At 40.9% G+C, this 14,258-nt stretch overlaps 2 long non-coding RNA genes across 3 annotated transcripts in view; one reads left to right on the top strand and one right to left on the bottom strand.

Moving 5' to 3' along the window:
• Nucleotides 1-12,850, top strand: part of LOC144381920 (uncharacterized) — a 49,122-nt gene extending 36,272 nt beyond the window's left edge. The window contains exons 4-5 of one of the 2 annotated variants that reach the window (XR_013448146.1): nt 4,452-4,634; nt 11,654-12,850. This is a non-coding gene — a long non-coding RNA (uncharacterized LOC144381920). The remainder of the gene's footprint in view (nt 1-4,451; nt 4,635-11,653) is intronic. The other variant, XR_013448147.1, reaches the window with a different exon arrangement.
• Nucleotides 1-14,258, bottom strand: part of LOC144381919 (uncharacterized) — a 436,617-nt gene that overhangs the window by 292,175 nt on the left and 130,184 nt on the right. The window lies entirely within an intron of this gene.

Here is a 14,258-nt window from a genome sequence, read left to right as displayed (position 1 = left end):
ATCCCATAGTCCCAGAATCGAGCCCCACATCGGGCTCCCTGCTCAGCAGAGTCTGCTTCTCCCTCTGCCCTTCACCCCACTTGTGCTCTCTCTCACTCTCTCTCAAATAAATAAATAAAATCTTTAAAAAAATTTTTTTCTTTCTCTTCTTCTGCTCCTCTCCTCCGCTTCTCTCTTTCTCCCTCTCTAAAATAAATAAAATAATATAAAACAAAATAAATAAAATTACAAGGGAATGACCAAGATGCATGCAAGTATTAAGGCAACATGAAACACAGAGAACGAACACCTAACATAGCTGCAGCTGGGGGTATGGGCAGTGAGAAGAGGTTGGTAAGGTTAAGCTGTGACTTTAAGACTGACTAGAATTTTGCCAGCCTTGACCGTACAGAATGTGAAGCATATACAAAGGCATGGAGATTGGTGAGAACATGACAGATTAAAGTTGTAATTGTGATTTAGAGTAGCAGAAATATATTATGCACGTGTGGAGTAATGGACTATGAGGTTGGGGAGGTAGGGAGAGCCTAATCTTGAAGGACTGTATGTTCCTTGCTAAGAAGTGTGGGTTTTATTCTAATGGAAATGAGGAGAATTTTAAGTGTAGAAGTGACAAGACTGGATATACATTTCATAAAGATCATTCTACAGCCAGTGCAGAAAATAAGGTCAGGGGTTAAGAGAGTGGAAGCAAGGAGACCAGTTGGGAAGCTGGCAAGCTGGTAAGAAATGGCAAGAAATGGGGGAGGATCTGCATTCAGCTATGGCACTGGGCATGGAGAGCTCGATAGTAGATAGAATAGACTGTTCCTATGACTCTTCAAAAATGGAGGGAAAGGAAGTGGGACAAATTTTGAAGACATTTAGGTTTCTGGCTTGGGCAACTAGGTAGATGGTACTTCCCACCAATTTAGTTAGGGAATACTATACAAGAAGCTTCTTCAAGTGGAAAGGCGATGAGCTCATCTGTGGACATATTGAGTTTGAAGTTCCTAGGATATATCCTAGTAGAGGTGTGCATAACGGTTGGATATATGAGTCCGGAGTTCAGGAAAGAAGTATGGGTTAGAAATATGAACTTTGGCTTCATCAACATGTGAGTGGTTGCTAAAGCCAAAATCAGGGCTGAGATCACTCAATCAAAGAACAGAGAGTGATTTGAAAAGCAGATCAGACATAAAGCTGTAGGAAAATAATACCCCTGTTTAAGAATTAGGTGCCATTTGCTATAACAGGATGAAACTGGAGGGCATGATACTAAGTGAAATAAGCCAGACAGAGAAAGATGAATAATGTATGGTATCACTTAAATGTGGAATCTTAAAAAAAAAAAAAAAGGCAGATTTCATAGAAACAAAGAATAGAATGGTGGTTGCCAGAGGCTAGGGGGAGGGGGAAATGGGATGATGTGGGTCAAAGGGTACAAATTTTCAGTTATAAGAAGAGTAAGTGGGACGCCTGGGTGGCTCAGTCGTTAGGTGTCTGCCTTCTGCTCAGGTCATGGTCCCGGGGTCCTGGGATCGAGCCCTACATCGGGCTCTGTGCTCCACGGGAAGCCTGCTTCTCCCTCCCCCACTCCCCCTGCTTGTGTTCCCTCTCTCACTGTGTCTCTCTCTGTCAAATAATAAATAAAATCTTAAAAAGAAGAAGTTCTGAGTATCGAACGTACAGCATGGTAACTATAGTTAATAATACTTGAAAGTTGCCAAGAGTAGACTTTAAGGTTCTTAACACAAAAAAAGTTAACTATGTGAGGTGAAGGTTGTGTTAATTATCTTGATCTTGGTAATCACTTTATACATTTTATTTTATTATTATTATTTTTTAAAGATTTTATTTTTTATTTTTTAGTTAATTATCTGTCACCCCTACTAGAATGGGAAGTCTAAGTACAGGGATTTTTGTTTTGTTTATGGCTGCATTCCCAGTGTCTGGCACAGAGCAGGCCTTCAACAGATATGGTTGGGAGAGTTGAGGGACTGAATGAATGGTCGTCTTGATAAGAAGAATTTCAGTGGGTGGTTGGGCAGAAGTCAGATTGTAATAGGCGAAGGCACGAATGACAGATAAGGAAAAGGAACCATGGAGTGAACACAATTCTTTCTAGAAGGGAAGGAGAGAGAGCTCAAGACTTGAGACTATGAAAGACTTGAGCTGGCATAAATAATGAGAATGGGAAAATGGTAATGAGAGAGAAGTGGAACATACAAAAGAGGAGATAATTGAGAGGATGAGATTCAGAGCAGTGGTGGACCAGTTCATTTTGTGTGGGTGGAGGGACTTCTCTTCCAGCAAGAAGAGGAAGAATGATACAAAGGTGAGTGTGGGAGACATGGGTAGTTCTGGAATTTCCTATTCAAATGGCGACCATTTATTGATCACTTATATGTCGGGTGCTATGCTGCCATCTTATTTAATTCAAACTACAGCTATGCAAGATTACCATTTTACCTTCCAGAAAACTGGGGGTGAGGAATTAGTTTATGCAGTCAGTAAGTATGTTGCAGAGATGTGACTCAAATTGCAGTCTTCTTCTTCTTCTTTAAGATTTTAGTTAGGTAGGGCGCCTGCGTGGCTCAGTCGGTTAAGCATCTGCCTTCAGCTCAGGTCATGATCCCAGGGTCCTGGGATCAAGTCCCTCATTGGGTTCCCGGCTCAGTGGGGAGCCTGCTTCTCCCTCTCCCTCTGCCTCTCCCCCCTGTTCCTGCTCTCTTTCTCTCTCTCACCCTCTCTTTCTTTTCTTAAAAAAAAAAAAAGATTTTATTTATTTGAGAGGAAGAGAGAGAGAGAGAGAGAGCATGAGTGGAGGGAGGGGCAAAGGAAGAGGGAGAAGCAGGCTCCACACTGAGCTGGGAGCCCGATGTGGAACTTGATCCCCGGACCCTAGGATCATGACCTAAGCTGAAGGCAGATGCTTAACCGACTGAGCCACCCAGGCGCCCCTCAAATTGCAGTCTTCTGATTAAGATTTTATTTCATGTTCACCATGCCTTTGGTAAACCTTTCCAAAGTTAACTACCATCACTCCAGAGTCTTCTTCTTTATTCTCTTCTCACCCATTGGGACATCTGCCTTTTTGTCCTGAGATTTTTTTTTTATCTAGTTTTGACTGTGTCCCTACTTTTTTTCATTCTTGTGGACACCATCTTTATGGCCAGACCTCAATTCTTCCATCTGAATCTGCATTTGCACTAATTCCCCCAAGGTGTGGTCCTCCCCACTGGATGGATCTAGTTCCAGCTTCCAACTCCTCACTGCTCTGAGTAAATTAGATTATTTTTAAAAATAATAATAACTCAATTTTATAGTGTGTCTACTTTATGCACTAAACCTCTATTATTTCTAATCCGGACAACTCCAGGTAGAGTATAGAGAGACAATGATCTTCCAACTGGGGTATGTGTACCCTACAAATCAGAAAGACTTCCAAGGGGGACATAGGCATGTATAGTTTTAAAGAAATCAATTTTCAGATCCTGAGCTTCCACATGCTGGTCTCAAATTAATCTGCCTAAGAAAGTGACCTGGAAAAGGTGCATGTCCTCTTTTCCCATACTGCTTTTCTCAATCAGTCCTCTTCCCACTTCAAGAAAATAAAAGTGTGTGTCCAACTCATCTCAAATTTTTTGGTGCATTACTCTCGGAATATTTGTAAAAATACCCAAACAAAGAGGCAATTCAAAATATCGGTGATAGTACTGGGAACTGAATGACTCTAATGACTGGATATCAATTCCTTTTTCCAGTCAGATGGCTTCTGATTTTTTGTTTTTAAGAAAACTGAAGGAAAACCTAATCAAATTGATAGTTGATAGATCACTAAAATTATTTTTGATGACATGTAACTGTGTTTTTTGACATACCACTCAGAAGTAGTTCAAAGAACTGAGTGACACCGCTATAAGAAAATGTCCTTTCCCATCTACTTAATTATATAAACAGGTTTCTCATTCTTACTTCCATAAAAACAAAAAAATAGGAATAGGACTGAAAAGCAATCTTCTCCATTCTAACTATAGTTTATACTGATCCATGGATTCATGAACTAATTGAAAAAGCAAAAAAAAAAAAAGAAAGAAACAAACAAAACAAAGCAAAACAGAACAAAAAAAAAAGCACAAGCAGTTCATTGAAAAATGGAGTTCCAAGAAAATTTGCTTTTAATATGTAATAATTATTTATCAAAATTTCAATATATGTATTTTTTTAAAAGATTTTATTTATTTGACAGAGAGAGAGACAGCGAGAGAGGGAACACAAGCAGGGGGAGTGGGAGAGGGAGAAGCAGGCTTCCCGCGGAGCAGGGAGCCCAATGCGGGCTCCATCCCAGGACCCTGGGATCATGACCTGAGCTGAAGGCAGACGCTTAATGACTGAGCCACCCAGGCGCCCCTCAATATATGTATTTTTTTTATAATTTTTTTTAAAGATTTTATTTATTTATTTGACAGAGAGACACAGCGAGAGAGGGAACAGAAGCAGCGGGAGTGGGAGAGGGAGAAGCAGGCTTCCAGCGGAGCAGGGAGCCTGATGCGGGGCTCGATCCCAGGATTCTGGGATCACGACCTGAGCTGAAGGCAGACGCTTAACAACTGAGCCACCCAGACGCCCGAATATATGTATTTTTAAAAGAGGTATGTGCAAGGATGATCAACAAATGACTTTCATGCGTAAAACAAGTTACAGTAGAAAACAATTTTGAGAAAGAAGTGAAAGAGAAATAGGAGTCCAAAAAGAAAAGGTAAAATTTCCATCCATTACAGACCTGTTCATGTGTTTTTAAAATAGATAACATAGATATACACTCACTTTTAATTTTAAATTCCACTGGATACATCTTAAAAAGTAATGCAGGTCTTTTTTTCAGTCCCAGATTGAACCCAGATTGAAGTGATTAGATGCTAGTCTGGCCTCAAAATGGAGGTAAAACCTCTACCTGCCTGCTGGTCCCCAGCCAGACTCCAGCTGCCACCGGAGCACAAGGAACCAGAGCACTTGTGAAAATTCTCTGTTGGTGGTATGAGGTTTGAAACTACAGATGATAGTTTGAGAGAACATTTAGAGCGATGAGGCACACACATTGTATGATGAGACATGCAACCAAAATGTTCCAGGGGCTCTGGTTTTGTGACTCACTCTTCTATTAAAGAGATGAATGCTACAGTGCCTAGACCAGGTTGATGGGCAAGTAGTGGAACCAAAGAGATTGTTTCTAGAGAGGACTCCCTAGAGGCTGGTGCCCATCTAACAGTGACGAAAAATTTGTGTTGGTGGTATGAAAGAAGATATGGAAGACTATAACTTGAGGGACTACTTTGAAAAGTTTGGTAAGATTGAAACCACAGAAGTTATGGAAGACAAGCAGAGTGGAAGGAAAGGAGGATTTTCTTTTGCAATTTTTGGTTATATAGTTGATAAAATTGTTGTTCAGAAAGGTTACTTTATACATGGGCCTAATTGTGAAGTGAAGACTCACATGCCCTCCATGAAGACTCAAGCAGTTCCCATGACTTTTTAAGTCACTGAAAAAGTCTCTTTTGAAATAACAAGTGCAGTCTGCTGGATCACAAGGAGGTCACGGGGGAGATCTGGCAACTTTATGTGTCGTGGGGAACGTCTGCCATGGTGGAGGGCAATTTGCCTCTGGTGGTAACTTCCGTGGAAGAGGCGACTACGGTACTGGAGGTGATGGTAGCAGAGATAATTATGGACAACATAGAGATGGATATAGTGGATTTGGAGGTGAGGGTGGCAATGATGGCAGTATCTTCATCTTCTAATCCTTTCTGTACATGTCAGGTTAATTAAAATGCCTCTAGATGGAAAAGTAACAGGTATGATTTTAATAATCATTTGATAATTAGGCATCAGAGTAGATAAGGGAAGTCCCTGCCGTCACGGAGCTCACATAAAAGAGCCTGACACATGGCAGGTAGGTACTCAATAAACATTACTTCTCTGTTCCTTACATCAGTGCTGCAAGAAGGTATTGATTGATTCATTCAAAAGTTATTTTTAGCACCCATGGATCAGTTGCTATTCTAGGACCTGGAGATACAGGGTGAATAAGGCAAACAAAGGCTTTAGGACATGGATAAGAGCGAGCTCTCGGAGCCAGATGGTCTGGATTTGAATCTGCCCTTTGCTAGCTGTCTGATCATTGACAACTCACTTAATGTGTCTCTGTTTCATGATCTGTAAAACAGGGATAATAGTACCTTGAAGGGCCCACGTATTGAATTGTAAAGGAGTTAGGAATGTGCCTGGCACATGGTAAGCCCTCAGTAAATGTTAGCTAGTAATATTATTCTCCATGAAGCTTGGGGTCTGATGTGGAGAAGGGGGGGAGAATATCTGTCTGTATTTTGCAAGTAAAGACACTGAGGTTCAGAAAGGTTAAGTAAACCATCTAAGTCAAATAGACAGTAGGGGTGGAGGTGAGACTTTGTCCTCTGTTCCATTTGACTTCAAAGCCTACACAATTTCTGTCAAGCCTGGTGGACTCTCATGACGTGTCTTCTCTAGGACATTCCCTGCTACAAAATTCTACTGGTGGGGGAAGGAATTTGAGTTTCCAACTAGAGGACTTAGAAAAATCCAAGAACATAATTTATAAGCCTCCCAAGCCCTTCATTATTTTGGGTCCATCGGCTGCAAAGTCCCTTTGGGTAAAAAAGAGCATCCCTCAATCCATCCAACAAGTCATCTGGAAGGAACTCAGAAGGAGACTCAGGAAATACATTGCATAGAGGTGGTGATGGCCTTATATTCAGTATAATATCAACAGGCTGTTTGTTTGGTTTACATTTTGCAATGGTGCCATGTTCCAGACACTTTCCTGCACGATGAGGATACCAGGTCAAATACAACAGTTTCTGACCCTTCACAGTTGGTGGAGTCCCACACAGGAAACCAGAAACCCTAGCACAAGGTGCTATAGCCTACGATAATGAGGAGGAGAAAAACCAGCAGTAGGACTGCTCAGGAGGAAGCCATTAACTGACTAGAAGGGCCAGGTGAGAATACTCTGGGGCCTGAGCTGGGTTCTGGAAGTCTGAGAGGGAAAGGGCTGGAACACATTGTTCAGGAAGGAATTCTGTGGTGAGTCGAGAGGGTGGAGCTCCGTGACGGCAGGGACTTCCCTTATCTACTCTGATGCCTAAAAAGGTACCCAACACTTAGCGGTACTCACTAATTACTTGTTGGCTAATTGAATGCTAAAATCCTGTATCTACTCTGAGAGATTCTGACTCAGTCGATCTGGGAAAGGGCCGGTGCACTGGTAGGTTTCAAAAACACCTCAGCTGGGGCGCCTGGATGGCTCAGTTGGTTAAGCATCTGACTCTTGATTTCTACTCAGGTCATGACCTCAGGGTCGTGGGATGGAGCACTGCATTGGGCTCTGCACTCAGCGTGGAGTCAGCTTGTCCCTTTCCCTCTGTTCCTCCTCCTTTCTCTCTCTAAAAAACCAAAAACAAACAAACAAACAAAAACCCAAAACAAAAACTCTTCACAAGATTCTAATATGCTTCCAGGTTTGGTACCACTGTACTAAATAAATGACCTGAACCAAAGGAGATGAGAAAATGTATAGTTTTCTGTGGGTCAGAAGCCGTACTCTTTGAAAGCAGCTTGGATGAAGGTGCTATGGTACTTTCCTGTTTTATAGAAGGGGGAAATGTAGGCTGCCAAAGATTAAAAAAAAGGCCTTGGCAGGTATGGTAAAATTAATAGTAGAATCTAGGTGATGGGTATGTAGGTGGGTATAAAACTTTTTTTCCAATTTAGATACATTTCAAATTTTTTTCTTAATAAAATGTTGAAAAAAATTCACTTGAGCCAGAGATAAAACATGCTAATTGAGTCTCAATGAGAAATTGTTAGAAACCTGAGTGTCATTTAGTCCAGCATTCTATGAGGAGGCAGAGAAGAGAAGCCGAGGCCTTGCAGGTAGTAAAGGAAATGGTGCTGGGTTGGTGTATTAGTCTTCTTGGCTGAAACAGAAGCAGAGGGCTCTGCTGGAAGAGCCCAGGATGTCAGTTCAACTGGGTTCAAGTGCCCTTGGGTAATTGGTGTGATGTCTCTACACCTTAGATTCCTCATTGTTAAATAAGTCACATGAATAGCGATTTTAAGTACCAAACTCACAGAGCTGTTGTGAGGATCAAATGGTATAAACGGTATAAATCAAATGGTTTTCAAAGGCAGATACAGAGACTTTCCAAGAGATACGGTGGCTGAGATAATTTTAAGGGAACCAGTTTCTGATCTTGATTTCCTTATGTGATTCTGCTAGAAGGGATTTCTCTGAGGAAATGCTGAGTGTTGCGGTGTTACGCTAATTTTCCTTTCTCAACTCCTTTTCATAATCCCCCTTATCTCCTTTGATGAACTAAAAAGGTACACTTGCCCCATCTTATATACCTCGCACTGGGTATAACCCCCCCCCAGGGCTCCACATAGACCTTTCAAAGTACTGGGGTAGGCTAGACTCTTCTAATCCAGGCGGTGTGCTCCCAAGGCAGGGCTTGTGTTTTTCCTTGACTTATCCACATCCTAAGAAGAATGAAAGGTGGCATTTGGAGTGGACTCTTTCGGCCCCTGTTGGGATGTTTTGAATCTAATTCCACTGCAGAATAAGTAGGGCATGATGACAATTTTCACTTTAACCACCTAAGCCTTTCCATCCTCTGACGACTGTCATACCACTTCTGACTGTCTTGTGAGACCAAACAAAAGAGGGGGGCATGTTGATAAAAAAAAAATATCGAACAGAATGGCACTTTATTTCATTCAGGAACAAATTCTCAGCAAGGTTCTTCTCTCTCTCACTCTTTGAATTCAGAAGTGAGCTGGTTGTCATGGGGATGTGTCTTAACATGTTTATTTGAATAGAAAACATGTAGTTAGATCTTTTGTGACAGGAAAAAAATCTGATTTGGCCGGTTGGTTTGACAGTGAAGGGTGACTTTGCTAGTTAGATGATAGATGGGTATTTTCCATAAATCAAATGAGCTAAAAATACTGCACCAAGGTTTTTGAATAAAATATATTTAAATCACATGATTTAAGAGAGAAGAATTCCTTGTCACAATTTTTATTACTCAAGGTATTTTGAAATTAATAATATCTTCATCTTCTAATCCTTTCTGTACATGTCAGGTTAATTAAAATGCCTCTAGATGGAAAAGTAACAGGTATGATTTTAATAATCATTTGATAATTCTTGAGAAAGTCTTTTTGATAAACTTCAGAAATCCAGAAAGTGAATGGGTGTCATGTCCGGGGTAACACTTTTGCAAGTCAGGTGCTTTCTAATTCTTTGCTTACAACAGAATTGAGGGAAAAATCAAGTTTCAACTAACAGATGACTAAAAAATGCATTTTAATGATAGATCACTCTGTGGTTTTTGGAATATAACTTGGAAGGAGTTCAAATAAATGAATGATGTTGCTGCAGCAAAACTCCTTCAATTCTCATCCTCTGATTTTTGTGAACAAGTTTTCTCAACACTTAACGTCTATAAAAATGGAAAACAGAGCGAAATTAATGCTGAACACTATTTCAGTCTAGCAATAATATTTACATGAACTAGTTTTTTAAATTATAATTCATCTTAGTAAGAGACATTTATAAAAACATATTTTTATTTCACAATTTTGATCAAAATTATTAGTGGTATATGACTAATTATAATGATAACTTAATTCCTATAATCGAGTTCTTTATTTTTTTAAAGATTTTATTATAATCGAGTTCTTTAAAAAAGAGTTTAAAATCACAGGAAATTATCCAAATTAATTTCCATCTGTATATTTTTTGTTGCCAAAAATATTAGGGTAATCGAGAAAAGACTTCCAAAAATGAAAATATATCACCTTGCAATAAAATGGAGGGAAAGTGGGATGGGGATGTTGGTTCAAAGTGCAAAAGAATTGATGTAAAAATTTGACTGAGTAGAAGAGCTTGTTCATGTAATTTTCAAGAGGATGATGGTGGTTATTGATTTGCTATGGTATTTAAATTCCAATACATTTAAAAGAATGATGTAAGTTTTATTTTAAAATTTCAGTCTTATAATATGGCTGGAAATGACACCCCTTACTGCTTTTGCATTTATGATGTACAATTTTAATAGTCAGTGTCAAAATGTGTTAGGATTACATGTTTCAAATTTATTTTAGGAGATATTGGGGCACAAAGGTTCAAAGGCTTGATATATGTGAAAAGAATCCCTCACCCCTCACCCGTTCCTCCTCCTCCTGTGTTTCCTGGCCTGGTGAGGGGGTGCCACTTTCCCTTAGTCATAAAAGCCAGAAACCTGAGTGGCATCCTTACTTTTCTCTCTTCCCCTACATCTGAACAATTTATGCTATTTCTTAGATAATTCTCAGACTCATCTCTTCTATCTCCCCTGCCACTGTCTCTCCTAGAACATTGTTAACATCTTCTTAATTAGTTTGCCTGACATTAGACTCAATCCATTCTACCAGCGTGTCTGCAAGCAGGACAAATTTATCTTACTAAAATTCAAAATCAGTTATATCACTCTTGTATAACTCAGTGGTTTTCCATTCCCTTAAAATAAAATGTAACTCCTTAGGACTGTATAGAAATCTTCTGTGATCTGACTCCTGCCACCTCTCTTGCCTTTTCTATTCTTATTCCTTCGTTCCCTAACCTCTAGTAATTCTGGGTCTTCTCCCTCTATATCTCATATCCTTGATGTCATCCCCTTTGCCTGGGATACTTTGGTGCTTTTGTTCTCTTAGCTGATGCATCCTCCAAACCTAACCTCAAGAATTATAAGCCTCAGGGCACCTGGGTGGCTCTGTTGGCTAAGCATCTGACTTCAGCTCAGCTCATGATCTCAGGGTCCCGGGGTCGAGCCCCACCTCAGGCCCCACGCTCAGTGGGGAGCCTTCTCTCCCCCCGACCCCCGCTCATGCTCTCTCTCTCAAATAAATAAAAATCTTTTAAAAAAAAAAGATAAATTATTAGTCTCTCTAATTCATCTTTTTTTAGAAGATTTTTATTTAAGATTTTTATTAATTAATTAATTTATTTGACAGAGAGAGAGACAGCGAGAGAGGGAACACAAGCAGGGGGAGTGGGAGAGGGAGAAGCAGGCTTCCCGCTGAGCAGGGAGCCCGATGCGGGGCTCGATCCCAGGACCCTGGGACCATGACCTGAGCCCAAGCCAGACGCCTAACGACTGAGCCACCCAGGTGCCCCATTTGCCTACTTTCTTAACCGTTATTCCTGGCTCTACATTTCTCTCTTCACACACCCAGGATGTGCTTTCCTTCCTACAAATTTGAAAACAATTCTTTTTTTTTTTTTAAGATTTTTATTTATTTATTTGACAGAGAGAGACACAGCGAGAGAGGGAACACAAGCAGGGGAGCCGGAGAGGGAGAAGCAGGCTTCCTGCGGAGCAGGGAGCCTGATGCGGGGCTCGATCCCAGGACCCTGGGATCATGACCTGAGCCGAAGGCAGACGCTTAACCATCTGAGCCACCCAGGTGCCCCAAGTAGATAAAAATCTTTAATAAAAAGATGAATTATTAGTCTCTCTGGATAGGTTCCCTTGTCTCTCTTAGACAAGACTTAATGATTTCCCCTTTTCTTTTCTTTTATGTATTTATCCAGGGTTTACCACATGCCTGGCCCTCTGCTAGCGTAGCAGAGCTGTTGGTTCCTCACCCACAGCCCTGTAACCCTTCTGTGAGATCACCTGCAGACAATCCCTGTGTGCAGACAGCTCCGTTTCTTTCTGCCTCCAGAGCAACCTTCTACCAATGAAAAACAAGTTGGTGGACTAATGTTCCAGGACAATTCTGAGGTGTATTCCACGCAGTCATTCAGAATGAGCACCATTTGCCCACAGAGGTGACCCACTCATCCATATATACTCTGTTGGCTTTCCATCCTTTCCTTTTTCACTTTTCCTCTCCCTCACCATGCTTTTGAGGATCGCCCCTCAAAGAAACAACTTGCATCCAATTCCTTTTCTCACAATTCTCCTTCATCTGAGAATATAACCCAATCTCTTTCTTTCATTTAAATGGTTCCTGACAGGGCGCCTGGCTGGCTCAGTCATTAAGCCTCTGCCTTCGGCTCAGGTCATGATCCAGGGGTCCTGGGATTGAGCCCTGCATTGGGCTCCCTGCTCAGCGGGAAGCCTGCTTCTCCCTCTCCCTCTGCCACCCTCCCCACTTGTGCTTGCTCTCTGTCAAATAAATAAATAAAATCTTTAAAAAAAATAAAAAAAATAAATGGTTCCTGACAGAAGCATTTAAACCTTCTGAATCTGAATTCCTTGTATCTGATACTCTGTAAGTCAATGAAAATAGGGATTCTTTTAAGCACCATTGTGTTATCAGAGCTTATTCAGTGCCTGGCATGCAGTAGGCACTCAATAAATACTGTTACATGAATGAATAAGGCAGAGAGTAGGAACTGTCTAGTTTCCTGTGATTATCCATAAACAATTATGAAAAATATCTTCAGAGTTTTATGTCAGTAGGAAGTAATACTGGGTTTGCCAAAAAAAGCAACAATTACAATTTTAGATTATATGAAACTTTAGCAAAAAGAATCGTGGTCTTTCAACCACAATGTGAAAAATTGTAACTTTAAAATTTTTCTATGACTGGGGTACCTAGGTGGCTCAGTCTGTTAAACTTCTGACTCTTGATTTCAGCTCAGGTCATGATTGTAAGATGGAGCCCCACAATGGGCTCCGCACTCAATGGGGAGTCTGCTTGAGATTGTTTCCCTCTGCATCCCCCCATGCACATGCATGTGTGCACACTTTCTTTCTCAAATAAATAAATAAATCTTTAAAAAAAAAGAAGACTGGTCTTAAAATTTTTCTATGACTAAAATTAATATTTATTATGAGCCTATGCCAGGATGCCTTAACTGCAGGCAATAGAAAATCCAACTCACTCTGGCTTAAATAATAAAGAATTTATTTGCTAATGTAAGAGGAAGTCAAAAAAGTAGGGAAGAATTCAGGGTTAGTATAGAGGCTAAATTATGTCATCAAGGACCAAGTTCTTTTCATCTTTCTGTTCTGCCATCTACACTGTTGGCCTCAAACTAATGCTAGTCCCCCTCATGACTATAGGGTGGCTGTCAAAAACAATTGGGCTACAAAGACATCCTGTTTGAAAGAACGAATGATTGATTCCCATTGGTTACTGTGAACCTTCCCAGAAACTTCCACGCAATTGCTTCCTCAGAATTGCTCAGATTTGGGTCACTTATCCATTCCTGAATTATAATTAATAGCAAGGGGTAATTGAAATTCTCTTGGACTAATCAGGTATGTCACTGGAGTCAAGGTCAGTTCCTCAAGCTTCATTGCTGGTACTCAGTGAGAGAAAAGGAATAGATGCTGAGGAGCCAACCACAATGTCAAACTCAAAACTTTTGGCAGTGGTAAAAACTTCATTTCAGTCAAATCTGTGTCTCTATGCTTTGCCCCAGTTTTGATGGAGACTGGGATTTTGGAAGTGCGTAACTTTGAGGAAGCATCCTGGTCTGGTTGTCACCCATCCTCATCAGCATTCACTGAGACACCATTGTTTACATCTGGTTTTCAGTCACAGGAGACCTGTCCCTCTCTCCTTCTCATGCCACCCTCTTGAGTAAATGGAATTACGCTGCTGAGGCATATGGGGAATCATGTGAGATTTTTTTCATGTCCATCTGGGATTTTAAACTCAAATGCCTGTAGAGGCAACTCAGGGATTTTGAACTCAAATGCCTTTAGAGGCAAGTCGGTATAGTAGACCAGGTGTAAGATAATAGGGAGTAAGGACGGAAGAACCTGGAGAGGGCATGCTCCCCTCAAAGTCATTCAAAACCAAATTGTTTAAAAATTCTGTGCTTGCCAAACAAGACCTGCTTATAGACCAGATTCAGTACGTGATACACTTCACTCTGGAGTCTTGCCCCTTCTCTAGGTCCTGCCTGGGAAAGGGGATACAAACCTCTGGATTTGGATCTTTCCAGCCTATCTACTTTTATCCTCCATGCTGGGGCTCAGTCCTGGGAAGTAAACAGGTGTGCACGTCCTTTTTTTCCAAGGAATCATTTCCACTTAAATTCTCCTCTGAAGGCACCTGGGTGGCTTAGTCAGTTAAGCATCTGCCTTCAACTCAGGTCAGGATCCCAGGGTTCTCGGATTGAGTCCTACATTGGGTTCCTTGCTCAGTGGGGAGCCTGCTTCTCCCTCTGCCTGCTG

This window comes from Halichoerus grypus, chromosome 5 (assembly GCF_964656455.1).
Source record: "Halichoerus grypus chromosome 5, mHalGry1.hap1.1, whole genome shotgun sequence".
In the NCBI taxonomy this organism is placed as follows: domain Eukaryota; kingdom Metazoa; phylum Chordata; class Mammalia; order Carnivora; family Phocidae; genus Halichoerus; species Halichoerus grypus.
This window is presented reverse-complemented; position numbering and strand designations above follow the sequence as displayed.